Below are 17,707 nucleotides of genomic sequence, written 5' to 3'. Positions count from 1 at the left end.
CATTTTCTTAATAGAGAGAAATGCGTACAAAATATAAAAAAAATCTGACATGCTCCGTAAAGCATATCTTTTCAAAATAATTAAGCTGTATATTTGTTATGGTGCATTTAAAACATACAAATTTTTACATATTTCATAGAAAATACGTCAAGTTTAAATCTGAAATGTTTCGCTTGTATCATTCAAATAGTCCGCTCACAATCGAACTTATCCGCGAACTTTTCTAACAGCCCTCGTATTTGTGTTACTGTTGCCTGTCCGTCTATGAAATTAATGAACCAGAAACAATAGGTTATAGCATTAAATGATATATTTTTGACGTAATGTTAATGTAAAAATAAGTATTAAAGGATATATTTTTGATGTCGTCGTGTCAATAGCTGCCATCAGGGAAGAAGACAAATTGAATAATGCGCCTAAGCTCGTTATGACGGTAGTTATTGATACGACGACTTCAAAAATAAATCCTTTAAGGGTGTTGTTTACTCAGGGTTTGAGTTCTCGAATCCGGATTGTTATAAAGTTCAGTGTCATGAGTAAAATTTGTTCTAAACACAAAAGGTATCTGTGAAATGAATTCTTATTGACATAACATTCGATATTTCTACTATATTATGGAATTATGCCAAAACAAAAATAGACTTTTAGCCAAACAGAGGAAATTCGGACTAAATTTTGCAGATTTTGTTTTCTGCTAAAACAATTTTGGAAGTACTCTAATATTAAAAGTTAAGATTTTATATTTTAGTCTATATAATTTTGCATATTTTCAGGTAGTTTTACCTCATTTGTTCATTATTATAACCTTATGGCATGAATTTAAAAAATATTGAAATATGCTTAAAAACAAGAAAAGACACCATATCTCAAAATTTTGATCATTGACCTCATATAAATTATATGCGAACAGAATAAGGTCAATATAAGTAGTTTAATACTATAAATGTTTTTGTATTATCATCATTCAATTTTTTGTAAAATTGGATCAAAAATGGGCAGGAATTTGAAAAGTGATAGAGGAAATTCGGACTGGAATATTTATAAAAATTGTGAAGGAAAACTTAATGCTTTGTATGTATTTAGTGTCACTGCCATTCATAAATTGTATTTCATTTTCAAAAGTGTTGAGCAATTTGTATTATTTTCACAATTAAGAAAATCTCAATCATAGTGTAAAATTTTAAGTGATTTTCCTTTAATTTTCCAAAAATATACAATGGCCATTAACTCAAAAAGTAGGTCATTGACCTACATTTTTGAAAATGAAAAAAAACACTACAATAAAAGGTCCATAACACACAATAGTTTGCTTTTCATTATCATCAGTGGAATTTTTTTTCATTTTGAGTAAACGTCATCCTTAATGCTAATATTTACATTCTCTTACTTTTGAAATCAATTACTTGCTTAAATAAATCAATACAAATTACAGATCACAGAGGGAGTGAATTAGTAACACGAAGAACAGCTGTTTTATAAAATTGGTTTAAACTTATTATCACATGGACTTTTGCGTTGAGATCGATAAGCATAAAAAAATGATCCATGAAAAATAACTCTTGACATTTTGTTAATGACAATAAAATCAATATTTTTGTTGATGAATTGTAAATCATGATGTTTTGACAACATGTAAAAGATATATTCTTTAACCGATAACATAGAATTCATCGTTTGGAAACTTCTTATGTATATTAAATGTAAATTCATACGCAGTGATTAGTTGTTGTATTTACAGGCATTTAAAGTTCACAGAATTTAATGGAAAACACGGTTAACTCTTTAAGTCTTAATACCTATAGAACAACTAATACAAAGATACGTTTTTAAATTCATGAACAGGAAAGTACAATTAAGCTAAAAATAAAAGGACGTGTTTTCATTATCTAAATGATGCCGTCATATCATATCGGTAAACTAAGCAGCAATGTCTCTCTGTGACAGAAATAATTCTTGACCATACTGGCTGAATACATATTGATACTATTGGTTTTTTCATAAAAGAACAAACAAGAAACATGTATTTACCTAAAATAATGCTTATACAAAGAACTAAAAGACGAGAAACTAAAATATTGTTATGTATAATTTCGTGTTTACTTCTTTTACAATTCCTGGTCATGATTGCAAATTAATACGTTTTCCGTTTAATTTTTTAAGGAGCAAAGTTTTATACTGGAAGAAAAAAATGTTTGTTTACCAGAAACTGATGTACACTAACAAACATTAAATTAAAGAACAAGATATGTGCACACAACCAAAAGAAAAAGAAAACCTTACTTTTTCAATTGTTTCGCACTTTTACAAACAGCTATGACCTGATGAACATATGACCACCCTACGTTGCGGAAACCAGTCAAAAGATACAAGATTAAGCATCGTAAGTGGATTCACGAACTGTTCACGTGATACTATTAATATGTATGTCTGTTGCTGATGCCTTTCCGTCTATAAAATGGATAAACCAAAACCAATATACATCTCATTTAGCAGCATAATTAACTGACACAACTACAAAAAATATTTTTTCAAAGGCCATTTATTATTGTATCGAAACGGAAACTAATATAATAGAAGTTAAAAAAAATCTAAGTTGCCATTGAAGTGGTAGTATTACTCTCCGTCTATAGAAGACTCGAGGAATGTGTTTTAATCGCAGAGTTATCCGTCTAGTCTAAGTCAAAACAAAACTACTTAGGTCTTAATATTTAGTTGCACCCAATACAAAGATACTCTGTTTTTGTTAATGAACAAGGAAGTCCAATTAAACTACAAATAAAATGATGCTTGTCAGTTACCTAAATAGTAATGCTAATCTGTGATTTTATTAAGAGGCTGTCAAAGCAAGTTCAGGCAGGGCTTTGCACATGCTATGTCTTGGATTTCAATAAATTTTTGTATATCACTTCATTTTAACATGATTGTAATACATGTGAAAGAAAAAGTTCATTGTATGCCTAACTAGGCAGAAAAATGTCTAATTTTGAATTTGGAACATGTTTAGTGCAAAAAGGTCACAGAAGTGAAAAATATTGTGAAGTTTGATAAGTTGTAAAACTACTTAATTCTATTAAATCTTTTTGAAAATTATATTATTTAGTTTAAACACACTTAACTCTTTAACTCAGACTGCTTTTAAAGTATGAATATATTTCAAACAAAAATATATGCCTTATCAAAGTTGATGCATATTTTGTAAACAAAAATTCTGGTATTTTAATGTTAATTTTAAATTACAATAAAATCCAATACATTTTCATGAAAGGAAAAAATGAGGCATCTTTATAAGCCTGAGAAATGAAATTTTGAGAAACAAAAATAAATTCAGTGGGAACAGCATCGGTCTCATAGAAGCAGTTGCACAAAATTACCCATTTTTAACACTGAAAATGAAGTTTTTTCATGCATAACGTGTTATTATTATTGTTAAAAGACAGTGAATGACAGAGTTCATGTCACAAATATTGAGTCTAATTTAATACATGCTTATATCTTTATAATAGGAAATGCTTTATGATGAAAGAAATATTGATCACTCATCAAAAACCAACATTTTTCATAATTTTAAGTGGAAAAAGGTCATTTTGACAAAAATGTTGAAACTGAATTTAAGTCTGCTAAAACTATTCACAACTGAAGAAAATTAGCTGAACATTTCATTATTTGGATGGTCTAATATACATTCAAATTATTTGAAGGGTTTTCAGTATTTCATGCAGTACATAAATTTGAGAATAAGGTTTGATTAAAAATGTGTTAATCACTGATTAAGGAATAATAATTGATGCAGTGTAAAACTGAATGTATTTTTCAAATTCAATGTATTTGTGTGTTTTCAATAAGTATAAACTAAAATTTTCTTCTTAAACTGGTAATAAACTTGGTGGGATAATAATATTGAAGTGGTATTTGCTTAAATAAAGAAGTTTTTTTTTAATCAAATTGTGCGAAAAGGTCAAATCCAATTGATCATTGGTACTACTGAATTTGACGGATTTTTGTTGTTGTTTTTTTAAACAAAACAATTATAACAATTCCATAATGTACAAATATTATTTGAATTCGTTATTATCTCTATATTAGTGCCATTAGCAACTTGTTCAATTCAAAGTTTCAAAATGAATGCATACAACTGTTTTGAAATGAGAACTAAGAATTGTGACCTCTACTTTCAGTCGGGTAGCTTTTGGAAATTCTAGGCAGGTGTTTAACTTTTGGGTAAAAATTAACATAAACAGACTGGTATACAACAGTTATTTAGTCAGACTAAGTCCACAATGAATCTAGCAGAAAAGTCAGACATCACAACCCCCCCCCCCCATTTTTGGATCCCCCATACTAACCCATTTTATAATCCATGTATGATGAGCAGCTAAAATATACATGGGACAGTATGCTTTGAAACAACCCCCCCCCCCTTTAAACCCTATTCCCAAATCAAATCCATGGTCACATGAGAATCAGTGTGCCTCTTTTAAACTGTATTTTCCTCTTTTTAAAAATGAATTTCTAAATTACTCAGCTGACTAACTTTCAAGCATGTTGTACATATTTGAATAAATAAGCAGTGCATAAGAGTGAAAGAATACATTTCATTTACATGTATCAATGCTATGTTTGGACAATTTACTTGGACAGTGTTATTTTATAATATTGCTAATGCTAAGTGATGTCAGTATATGTATTTGCATGTTAACAGTGGATACTGTTGTACTAAGTAATATATTTAGTTATACTTAGTTATTTACTTAAGATATTGAAATCTCTTAACATACAAATTAACTAGGCTAGTATAAGTTACTTTCACATAGTATGACAAACAACCATAATAGATGAAGATATCAAACTAATAATATCATTAACATTAAATTAGTTTATCTAGAAAGTTTGCAGTAGCAATTTGGAATAAATAAACAGAGAATAAACTCATGCAAGATAACAATTTAACAATTTATTGAGCATTAAAATGCTAAATGATAACATGTACATACAGTGCATGATGCCTGAAGACAAGTTCATTCTCTCTCTCTCTCTTTCTCTCTCTCTCTCTCTCTCATGTGGTCAATCCGACAAACTTCAAAGCATCTTATTTTAGTCTTGTTTGCATCCTTTTTTCATTGAAGAAAACTGTGCAGATGATTAAATTGAGAAAAACAAATTCCAAGTGATATCTTCTGGAAATTCAACCACTTCTTAGGAAAACATTGGTTAATTTAAATGAATGTGGCCATTTATATAATTACTTGCAAATTAGTTAGTTTCTCTGCCATCTAAATATATCCTTTCAAATTACTGCTTCACATAATCCTTGAACCCCCTTCTTGATCTTCTTTATATTCGGCACACTTTCACTGTTTCATATGCAGGAAACCATTTTTACCCATGATATCAGATCTCGTAAAAGTCATCGAGATCCATCATGCCAAGCAACTTGATGGGTTTTTTTTCTTTCAGCAATCTTGTAGTTTTTTTTCTATGTTTTATCCAAGTTTAATTATAGAAGGACAGTATTTTCCAGAAGAATATTTCATTTGCACTTCTCTAAAAAAAAAAAAAATATAGAGAAACACATAATGAAACAAATTCATGTACCTTCATGTGTTAAGATCTTAAAATTGATTATAAATATTGTGGAACACATACAGAGATACCATTTCTGATCATATTCTGACTATCATTAGCAAAACTAATATCACTGTTGTGTGAAATTGTTTATTTACATTTCTTGTCACATGTCAGATATGTACTCTGACCGATTGCCAAGTCAATAGCTGTTATGTTAAATAATATTGCTGTGCTAACAAAAAAACACCCCATATTTTCTGCTGTGTATGTAATAAAAACTCGTCATTTCATAACATTTTTTTTTCAATTTTTAACAAAGCAATATTTTTCAATTACGAAAAATAAAGAGATGAAGATTGAAGACTAAATTGACCTATCAAAGGAAAAAAAGAGTACTCCAAATCTCAACACAATCCTATCTAAAAAATTTGTATACTCTTTCCCGAGTTATCGCTTCCACCACTTTTTGCTTAATACTTCAAAAATAGTAAATACCTTTGTGCTCAAACTACGCTCATCCACTAATATGAAAAATGTCCAGATTATCTGTTTTGAAACGCCCCCTCTACCGCTTCAGGTTTCAATACACATCCCAAAATTGAAAGTCTACGGAGATTTTGCATTGCATCAGCCATTAATAAGCCCAGATGATAACGTTAAAAAATTGCATGATGTATTCCGAGTGTATTCCGACTGGAGAAAAGATGTAAACATTTTCCATTATTAATCTCCATAAGAAAATTGTTTTCGTTCCTGTGAATTTTATGAGTGAAAAGGGGTATTTGTTCAATGAAAATATCATCCTTTTCATCGTTTTCAATTGTATTTCTCTCACAGGTATGTGTATTTTTATTAAAAATCATCAACAATTGATGGAAGCAATACCTTTGAACAGACTATAGGATATTTTCCCAATAATGGCAATATTAACCACATGAAACACTCTATGGTTATTGTTGTACTTTCTTTTTACAAAGATTTATTCATGGTATGTGAATGCAATTAATACAAATTAAAGGTGCAAGTAAACATCTGATATCAAATAATATAAATGTAAGAATGCTCTCTCTCTCTCTCTCTCTCTCTCTCTCTCTCTCTCTCTCTCTCTGTGCATATCATTTACCTGACCCCTCTGGAACTACCCATTTGTCAAGAAATAATATTCCTCTGTCGTCATCAGGTGAACACCTCTAGCTTTTTTTCTTTGAGGAGTGGATGTGTACATCAATGTACCCATAGCTGCATAATTTGTTGGCTGACTTGTTGAAATTCGTCTGGTAACAGTAATTCATCTCAGTTTCAATAAAAGGTTCGGGATGCTTACTATTATTGGCGACCTGATTTAACTTCCAATGGTATTTGAGATCGAGACAACATCACCAAAACACCGAAAAACAATCAACTCTGGCAACATGCTGTGCACAGACGTTAGCGGCGGCCATCTTTATTTACACTGGTTTTGAAAATATACCCGCACTGAATATTTTTTAAAAATATATTTTAGCGTTAAAAAAAATTATGTCTATCATAAACAATTAAGTTGTTTTTATATGAATTATTTATAGTTGAAAAATTGTTGCTTTTATTTTTTTCTGAAGTTTTTAAGCCTCCAAATATTCATTTGGCAAGGGAGGTAACTGAAATTATCAAACATTACCAAAATATACTTGTCTACAATTTTTCAACGCAAGCTTTTCCCACTCATTTTATTTTATTAATAAAAAGTCAAAATATTTTTCTCATTTATAAAAAATACAAACCCTCACCAATAACAATGTATTGGATTTTAAAGCTCAGTTTGGTACATGGTTTCAATGATTTAAATAAGATAATAAAATATATAACTTCCCGTCCAAATAACCACTTAAATTATTTTTTGAAGCAAATCATCATTATTGTGGGTTAAAAGAGAATACAAAGACACTATTTCAGAGGGAAAACAAATAATTCGTGAAAATTGATGTGCGACGTTTGTAACGTGCAAGGGGGTCACTGCCTGTGATCCCCGCGGGCCCGTACCCGAGATAGAATCGGATAGCCCTGATTGCTGCTAATATTTACAAGTGCAAACTTTAATCAACGCTCCTGCACATATATAGGGACTCAACGTTACGCAGGCAGGGATGACCGCACACCTACGCAACTCAACAGGTACCAACGTTAACGCAAGCAGGGATGACCGCACACTTACGCCAACAGCTCAGCCTAACGCAAGCAGGGAGTGCCGCATACTTGCGCTAGAAAGGCCAGAACACCAGCAGGGATGACCGCACACTTGTATTGATGCGACACAGAGCAGGGATGACCGCACACTCTGTGTCGTAGGTTAGATCACACGAAGATTAGATAGAGCAGGGATGTCCACACTCTCAATCTAGCCGTACCTGTTCAAGTTTAACCCCAAACAGTCGTTTTCCGGAGACTCAATAGACACTGTCCCTATATATGTGCCGGCCTAGAATGATTTGTGGTATCTAAAAACGAGAAATCGAAAATTAACAAACTAACTAGACCTAACCTAAAAAATACTTAAACATAACAACTTATAAACAAAGAATATTTATTATTGTATAAAAATCATTAGCAAACTCATTGGTCATTATTGGGAACATTAATTAAATTATCAAAAATCAAAAAATCAAAGGGGAATAACTTTAACCAAAAATATATTAATAGGCTGCCCGCTTCACTACCCCCACCTCAGAATTTTGCGTCCTCGCAAAACTAAAAACTAACCCCTACTTCACAAAAAGGTGAAGTGATATCCAAATAAAAAAATACTCCCCCAAAAAATAAACAATAAGAAAAAAACATCTGGCCCTTTCTCTCCTGGACCACGTGCACATAGCACAACTGCAGCTGACAGACAAAAATTGCATTGTATCACCTCTAGCTACACACTGCAGATGCATACTTCATCTTTCCGTCTTGCCTTAGACGTCTTCCATCTCTTGCGGAGCATCTGACTCTCTCTCAAGTCAGGAATTCCCTGCATTATGGCTTCACCAGGCATATTAACCGATGCCTGCAACCTGCTGCCATCTGCCTCGACACCGTGGGGTCTAAACTGTTCGGACGAACCTTTCTTGCCTCTTCTACAGCGAATACCAGGAGATCCTCCTTTCATGCCTTTGCGCCTGCGACCATTCTTGCATCTTCTGGCCAACTTCCACTCGGGGTCCTTTTCTTTGCCTTCAGCTGACTTGAGGGTTCTGCCGACCGTAACACTGGAGCTGTTTGCAATAATTTTCTCGGAGCGAACTTGATCCTTAACCATTTTTCTGTCGGTGGAGTTTGGCACAGACTCTACGGTACCTACGCTGTAGCATCTATTGGAACAGTCTTCAGCAAGTCGATGCTGTGCTACATCTCCGTTCTGGTGTTCATCTTGTAGACCAGCATTCTTTCCACAGTAACTGGAATCACTCTTACAAGTCTGGTTTTCTGCTCTACTTCTGCGCCGCCTGCTTATCTGCTTGGACTTGCTTTGCTTCCTCACTACGCAATCTTTCCGCAGGTGTCCCCGTTTTATGCAGAAATAGCATAACCTCCGTTTAGATGATGAGGCAGTATCCCGTCATTATTCTTGCTGCGTTGAAGTTGTAATTCCCTCAAATCCGTCTGGAGAGACTCGATCTTAGCAGACAGTGCTTTGACCAGTTCCACTAGCTTATCAGATGAGGGCTCAACATTGATATGGCGTGCATAGCATTTCCTCTCGGCTCTTTGGTGCGCCTCCAATTCAACAGCTAGTATCACTGCGTCGTTCAAGCTTCTCGGTCGGGACTGTTTTATACGGATGCGCATCTCAGGATTGTCCAGCGCGTCCACAAAGTGATCTCTGGCTAACATATCTCTGAATTCAAAAGTGGCAGTTGGGTATGTCATGTTTGCAAGTCTCTGGATGGCCTGTCCCAGCTCGGAAAAAGTTTCACCAGATCTCTGACGACGCTCTCGCATTTGCACTCTGTAGAGCTCTGCTTGACTTGGTGGAGCAAATCTATCTTCCAAAGCTAACACAAGTGTTTCATAGTCTGGTTTTTTACCCTTTGGGATATTGCCAAGACATCCTTGTGCACTGCCTCGGAGGGAAGCTGCCAGGTAGAGACCTTTGGTAGCATAACCCCAACCATTTATTTCAGAGCAGGCTTCAAAGTGCGCATGGTAATCGATCCATTGACCACTGCCATCATAAGTAGCTGGTGTAATGGAATGTTGCGCTTCGTAGGCATCCTCCAATGTACTGCTTATCTCGGGGCTTGTGAGCCTTTCTCGAGACTTCCAAAACGCATCAGCTCTGTGCAAAGACCAAGTGTTGTATTCTTCTGGCAAATGACTCGTCTTCCTGTTTGGCGCATTGAACAGCTTAAAGTAGTCAGGAAACATCTCGTTGCTGCTGCGCGGGTTTGCATATGTTTCATTGGCAGAGTGATGATCACATAGGTATTCCTCGTCTTTGCGCATGGTGTTCCCTGCAAAATCTCTGATCAGAGCGCGTCTTTCTTGTGGGGGTGATGTCTTCATGTCACTGCGCTCCCGCATCTCCCCAATCTTCTCCCTTAGAAAAGTAATCTCTTCCTCAATATCGTCCATTCTCCCTCTCTGCAGCAATTCCAGGGTATCCCACCGCTGCCACCAAATTTTATGTAACATGCAAGGGGGTCACTGCCTGTGATCCCCGCGGGCCCGTACCCGAGATAGAATCGGATAGCCCTGATTGCTGCTAATATTTACAAGTGCAGACTTTAATCAACGCTCCTGCACATATATAGGGACTCAACGTTACGCAGGCAGGGATGACCGCACACCTACGCAACTCAACACGTACCAACGTTAACGCAAGCAGGGATGACCGCACACTTACGCCAACAGCTCAACCTAACGCAAGCAGGGAGTGCCGCACACTTGCGCTAGAAAGGCCAGAGCACCAGCAGGGATGACCACACACTAGTGCTCCGCCGCAACCACCACCAATACATGCAGGGATGACCGCACACTTGTATTGATGCGACACAGAGCAGGGATGACCGCACACTCTGTGTCGTAGGTTAGATCACACGAAGATTAGATAGAGCAGGGATGTCCACACTCTCAATCTAGCCGTACCTGTTCAAGTTTAACCCCAAACAGTCGTTTTCCGGAGACTCAATAGACACTGTCCCTATATATGTGCCGGCCTAGAATGATTTGTGGTATCTAAAAACGAGAAATCGAAAATTAACAAACTAACTAGACCTAACCTAAAAAATACTTAAACATAACAACTTATAAACAAAGAATATTTATTATTGTATAAAAATCATTAGCAAACTCATTGGTCATTATTGGGAACATTAATTAAATTATCAAAAATCAAAAAATCAAAGGGGAATAACTTTAACCAAAAATATATTAATAGGCTGCCCGCTTCACGTTTTCTTATATATTCGCCTGATGTTTGCTTGGACAGCCTCTTAATCCTTAATCATGCTAGCTAAATATATCTGGATACTGTATTTTTCTATAACAGAACAAACAGTCATCCTATTAATTTTAAAAAATAAATCTTTTTATTCATCACGATCGTTTCAATTAGTTGCCATTTTTACAAGGAAGTATACAAAATCATAATAAAAAAAAACCCTTCAAGTGCACAACTGCAAAGTAAGAGAGAGAGAGAGAGAGAGAGAGAGAGAGAGAGAGAGAGAGAGAGAGAGAGAGAGAGAGAGAGAGAGAGATTATGTAATGCCTTTATGTTAAAGGGAGTCACCTTGGGATTCTTTGCCATTAAGTTGTATTATTACTCAAGTGAACAGAAATAAAATGGACTGCAAATATTTATAGACTCAAATACCCATAAAATACAATCTAGATATTTCGTTTACCTAACAAACTGATGTACATTTCAAATGATTTAGTTACTTTTACTCAGTTTTTTCAATCTATTATTCAAATTATTAAAACACAGATGTGAGAATTATAAAAATAAATCTTCTTTTAATGATTCACAGGAGTTATTAAAGTAGAGTTATTTCAGAATAAATCTACTTAACTGACTTACTCAGTTTATGTATTTTTATGCAATGTTACAACCTTCATATCTAATTCATGAATCACCAAATATAACATTCTATTGATTAAACATGTTTAGGACTTTATTCAATATGTTTCTGTTTATGATTTTCAACTATAACAACAAAATGAGGGAACCTAAAGACTTTTTATAGAAAGCAGATTTTTTTAATGTTAGGCCATAGTTAGTTTAAGTTGTAATTAAATATAAGTGTAAAAAAACCACAATTTTCACAATATAATTCATAAACCATACAAATTTCCCTAATCATAGTTTACACTTAGATAAGACGTTAAAAAATTTAATATTTTTAAGAAACAGTTCATCTATATATGCGATATATATATTTCTAAATTATATATATACGTATCTTTATTGATTATTCATTCCACATATTTTTTATTGTTGATAAAAAGAACATGATTATTCACAATGATACATAATGATATTCATTCATTATTCATTCATTATTTATTCTATTGATTATTGAATTCATTGCTTATAATTTATTTTTCATACTCTTCATTGTAGATGAAAACGGTTTTTGACGTTAGTCTTACTATGACGTGACAGCATTCTTTATACGAAATAAGATAATTGTTTTAGCCCATCAGAAAACGCGTAACAACCAGAATTAAATTATTTAAGGAATGAATTCAATATTTTTTTTATACGATATTAAATGGTTTGGGGCAGTTTAAGCTTTATAAACCGGGAAGCGGTTAATATAAAAGCGCAATCTGTTTCAAACTTTAAAAAATTAAATATTTTTAAGAAACATTTCATCTATATATACGATATATATATTTCTAAATTATATATATACGTATCTTTATTGATTATTCATTCCACGTATTTTCCCTCGGTAGAATAACAAAAAATAAATATTGTAAAGTATTCGAATTGCTGTATCAGATGTTGGGTTCATACAGTTATGACCATCATACTCTTCTGAGAGTACAACAAAAATGGTTTATCATACAATTACATATAAATTGCATTCAATAGTCACGTTGGTTTTATGATACTTGAGTCTAGATGGCTAAAGGTGCATTATACATAAACTTATTGTTGTCTACAACCTATTTCTGATTCATGATCATGAAGTGCATCATTAATGGATCATCTTTGTTATCTCCAATCAGAAGAGTGTTTGCTAAAAGAGAGAGAGAGATAGAGAGAGAGAGAGAGAGAGAGAGAGAGAGAGAGAGAGAGAGAGAGAGAGAATATATTGGTGTTTAACGACCATGATAGTTTCTGTATAATATTGCCTTTATTACTTTGTTCCAAAATGGTCAAAATTTAAATAAAAAAGAGAGCTTAAACGCTAACAAGAGGCCCATGGGGTCACATCGCTCACCTGAGCAACAACGGGCGTTCAAAAGATATTGGGCCATATGGTCCCTCGGTAGAATAACAAAAAATAAATATTGTAAAGTATTCGAATTTTACACTTATTTTTGCATTAACGTAATCTTTGACATTGTACCTTCATGAAATACTATTTTTACCAGAATAAGAAAATCCTACGCAAGATATAAAACTAAACATTTGGTAGGGGTACACTGTTAAGTTGTTAACTTCCAATTCCCTATATTTTCGTTCTGCCCCACACACTCTGTAAAGCGATCAAAATATATGAGAGCATATAGGTACATTTTTTTTCATCAACTACTTACTAGTTATTGTATTTAAAAAAATATAATAGTTATTGTTTTTAATTTAAAACATCCTACATGTATAGATGTGAAAAAGAAAATTGTACCCCAATGTGCTCAATTCCTCAAATTAAAAACATTCAACAATTTAATTTGTCTTCTCCATTATAATTGAATGACTGTTATTTACCTCGCGTACAAACCAGGATAATTCTCCGCTGTGATATTTTCTTAGGAATAGCAAAAATTACTTTATCCCTGCAACAGAAATGTGTCAGAACTATGGAAATTGTTTTAAAGATGTCGATTTTACTCACTCGTGTCTGAAAAACTATCAAAATTGATGTAGATTTCACATAATTTATTGTATAAAGAGGGGGCCCCAGAGAGTAGGTATATACATAATATCATTCTTTTATTTTGTTTGTACAAGTATTTAACATACTCTAATTCATATAGAATTTCTAATGTTCAACTAAAATTTCAGCGTCAATCGTAGAATTAAAAGCCTGATACAGAGCTCACAGTTCGCCTAGGTTTGAGTCATATTTTGTTCACATGAGTTTATACATTCAGCTTAAGATTTTTAACTTGGTATTTCCTATTCAGTATTTAAAATGGGAAAAAAAGAATGGCCTAAGATTTTCAATTCTTTTATTCACTCAAGACCAGTTCACTGGTATTTGAGGTTCAAAATCAGTTTATACAAATGTACACAATCACAGTCAAGGATCACATGTTCAGTAGGAGGAATAATGACGAAAAAAGGTTAAGTTTACAATAAAATAAGTTGTTAAAGATGGTTTCTGGAAAAACAGACTTTGAAAATTTTCTTTAAAAATATTGACAATTTTTTTTTTTGTTTAATCTTTAGTTTTTAAGATCTGTGTACAAACATAGAATTGTGAGCAAATCTCTGTATCTTGCTTATAATTCGAAGCTTAACACTTAAAGATGGTTAGTAAATAGAAATTGTAAACAAATAAACACAAGAAACATGCACTATAACAAATAAAGAACACAATTTATTTTTTCGAAATGAATCATATATATACATGTATATATACCTACATATTTCCGTCAGCGGTATCAAACTCTATTTAAAATGAATAAACTCGAGAAAATGCCGAGCATCTTAACAAAACCTATTGCATTAATCTACCATTACGGAAAAGATAATGCCGAATTACCGATAGAATGAATTATATTTCAGTATTTTTTTTAAACATCATATTTTGCTTAATTTGCGCACGTAAACAGTTAGCTGTTTGATTTACCGAAGTCTCTGTCTGATTTGATACGTAAAAATCACGGAATACAGACGATAGTTCCCAGGTTACAAAGCATAAATAATGAAAACGAAACGAAAATCAGAACAAGCTAACACCAACGTCATTGTGAAAACTGTCAATGCATTGAAATATTTAGCCTCAATTTACTTCACAAAATCGGCACCAATATATTTTGCATGTTTCAAAAGATTCCCTTCATACGCGAACTGTTGCACAACATTCAAATTCATCATAGTCAGATCGACCCTTTTTCGTATAATGTCATGGCTGCTTTAAACAAAGAACCTCGTTTTAGAAGTATGGAATACGAGTCTTGGTAAAATGGGTATGCAAACCCGGGCCGTGGCAAAATAAAAGCCGGGGCAGATCGGCAATAGTCAATTCCAAATACGCATTATTTTGCAGCAATATTTACAGCGAATACAAATATACTGGTCCATCAAATATCCTGAAATTTTAATTAGATTGGCAGATCAATAACTGCCAATCTTTTGTTTTGCCCAGGCCAAGTCTTGCCTACCCATTTTACCGGATGCCGAACCCGAAGCTATTAAACTGATTGAAACACGCCTTTCCTTTAGTATTATTTTAAAAAATCGTAATAACTCAGATTTGAAACAGAATTATCCCTTAATTTTTGCAATTTACATTTTCCTTCCCATAAGGATAATTTATACTAAACTACGTTGAATTGGACTCAGTAGTTCTTGAGAAGATTTTTAAAAATGACCCCCCCCCTTTCCTACAGTTTCAAGGTTTTCTCCGCTTTAAATACAGATCAAACTTTTATTTCTGGAATTCATAATTGCCCTCCCATAAGGATGCTTTGTGCCAAATTTGGTTGAAATCGGATAAGCGGTTTTAGAAAAGAAGTTCAAAATGTAAAAAGTTTACAGACGGACAGACAGACTGACTGACAGACAGACGGACAGACGGACAGACGGACGACGGACAAAATGTTATCAGAAAAACTCACTTGAGGTTTCAGCTCAGGTGAGCTAAAAAGTCAAATGTATCTTTTTCGACACAGTTCGGATCGCTAAGTTACTGAAGTGAAGATCCCTTAATCAGCGGTCTACGTATTTTTCTAATCACTATTTCTAATACAAGAGAAAAAACAACAACCAATTACATGTTTCCATATTGCGTCCAACATATTCACCTTTCCGATCAAATGCATGTATCTGGATCGCAATAAGCGGTAGATATTGACTTATTTCTAGATCCAGATCCTGCCATGGTCACCTTCCGCATATCAGATTACATTTGCATCTAATCACATTGCTACCGAATTCATCAGAGCAAGTAGTTAATTCCACAGAGCTTAAACTGTGAGTACTAAACATTTCGATATACATGCTCAAATCCGGCTGGTAATAGTAAACTTCTTACATTAAATCAAACATTCTAAGTTTTATTTGGGGGAAATGGTCATATGCAGTCATAATACATGCTAATGAACTATCATACAGTCAGTTCAAGCATATCTTTTACAACATACACCATAGCATTGCATAGCATTGGAATCTCATAGCATAAAATTGGAATCTCATAGATTCTCATTCGTTATAGTATACCATAGCACAGCATACAACATGATTTTAACTCGGTTTTAATTTTTTTATTTGAAACAATAAATGTTCATATTGCAGATCAGTAGTTAAATTTGGCTTCTTATAATTTTACATCAAAATATGTGGAACTCTTCTGTGTATGGAGGCGTTTTTGTTAAAATATCATAGCAAACCATAGCATAGCATAGAATACCACATCATTAAGCCCTTCATTTCCATTTCACAGATATCTCCCATTAGAATGCATTGAAATCTCATAGCATATCATCAAAATTGCATGCCATAGCATTGCATGAAATTATAAAAGATATGCATGAAATGACTATATTAATGAAGTGCAGAACCAGGATCTCACCTAATTTTATCATATTTGACATAATATCAAGCTCCTCATATGAATTTGTTGTTCAAGGTAAAATTTAACGGAAGGAACCTACATGTTTCTGGGGTTTTTTCATGATGCTAAACAACAATAGACTCGTTACAGAGACTAATTAAGGCATACAATTTAAGTAAACTTTCTTTTAATGACAAACGGTAAGAGATTTTACCCTTTGTGTTTTAATTAACTAAAAAAAATACCAGTACACAGACCTGAAATTGTTAATCTGCTTTCTTTTTATTACATTATTTTTTTTTTAATTCTATACAAAAACTTGTTTTAATAACCATTGACCTTTGAATTTTCCCATGAGAACAGTTGGAGTAATGAATTTAGAAAAAAAAGTACCACATTTGAATTTGTTATCATCGAAACTGCGACGATTTATTAAGGCAAAGTGAAAAATAAGCTTACGTGTATAACATTTAAAATGTATGTGTGTATGATTACCACTTGTAATAACGTTTCGCCGTTTAATCTGCTCAATTCTTTTCAAATCACTAAAGATTTCCTGTAATAAACATAAAATGTTAGATACCGTGATTATTCATTTTAATGACTTTAAATGTGTATATTAAAGGGGGTAATTTGGTTGATGTAAGGGCATGGAACAAATGATTAAAAACAATAAGAATAAAATACAAGCTAGGAAAAACTTTTGGTCGTTGACCTAATAAATATGTTAAAAGGACAAACTAAATTAAAAAATATACACATTTTTGAGATCATTATTTTCATAATGTTGTTTCCTTCTTTATAACATCAAAGCAAAGCAAATCATTACAAAATTGTTTGGAAAACCATATTGGACAGAATTGTTGTCAGAAAAAATAAATTAATGGCGATAAAGAACATTGTCCACTCTGGCTTCATCGATAAAAAAACAAAGGAAAAGTCGATAAGGGTATGAAAAAATGTTGGAATAAACGTACATATGCGAACTCGTTTGTTATGTTCTACTTGAACATAAAAAAAACCAACAAGAAGTTATACTCATGTTTTCTGTACAAAACTTTTAGTTCTCCGTCTAAACACGCCTCCATGTGGAAATGGTACAGTGGTAGGTGCATGTTCAATCCACATACTAGTTTTGCACTTGACAATCGGTAAATTGTCTAAACTGAGATTAGAAAAAAATTCAGGTTTTTTTGGATGGTTATGCCTACATATGTATTTAAAACGAA

Source organism: Magallana gigas, chromosome 1 (genome assembly GCF_963853765.1).
Source record: "Magallana gigas chromosome 1, xbMagGiga1.1, whole genome shotgun sequence".
In the NCBI taxonomy this organism is placed as follows: domain Eukaryota; kingdom Metazoa; phylum Mollusca; class Bivalvia; order Ostreida; family Ostreidae; genus Magallana; species Magallana gigas.
This window is presented reverse-complemented; position numbering follows the sequence as displayed.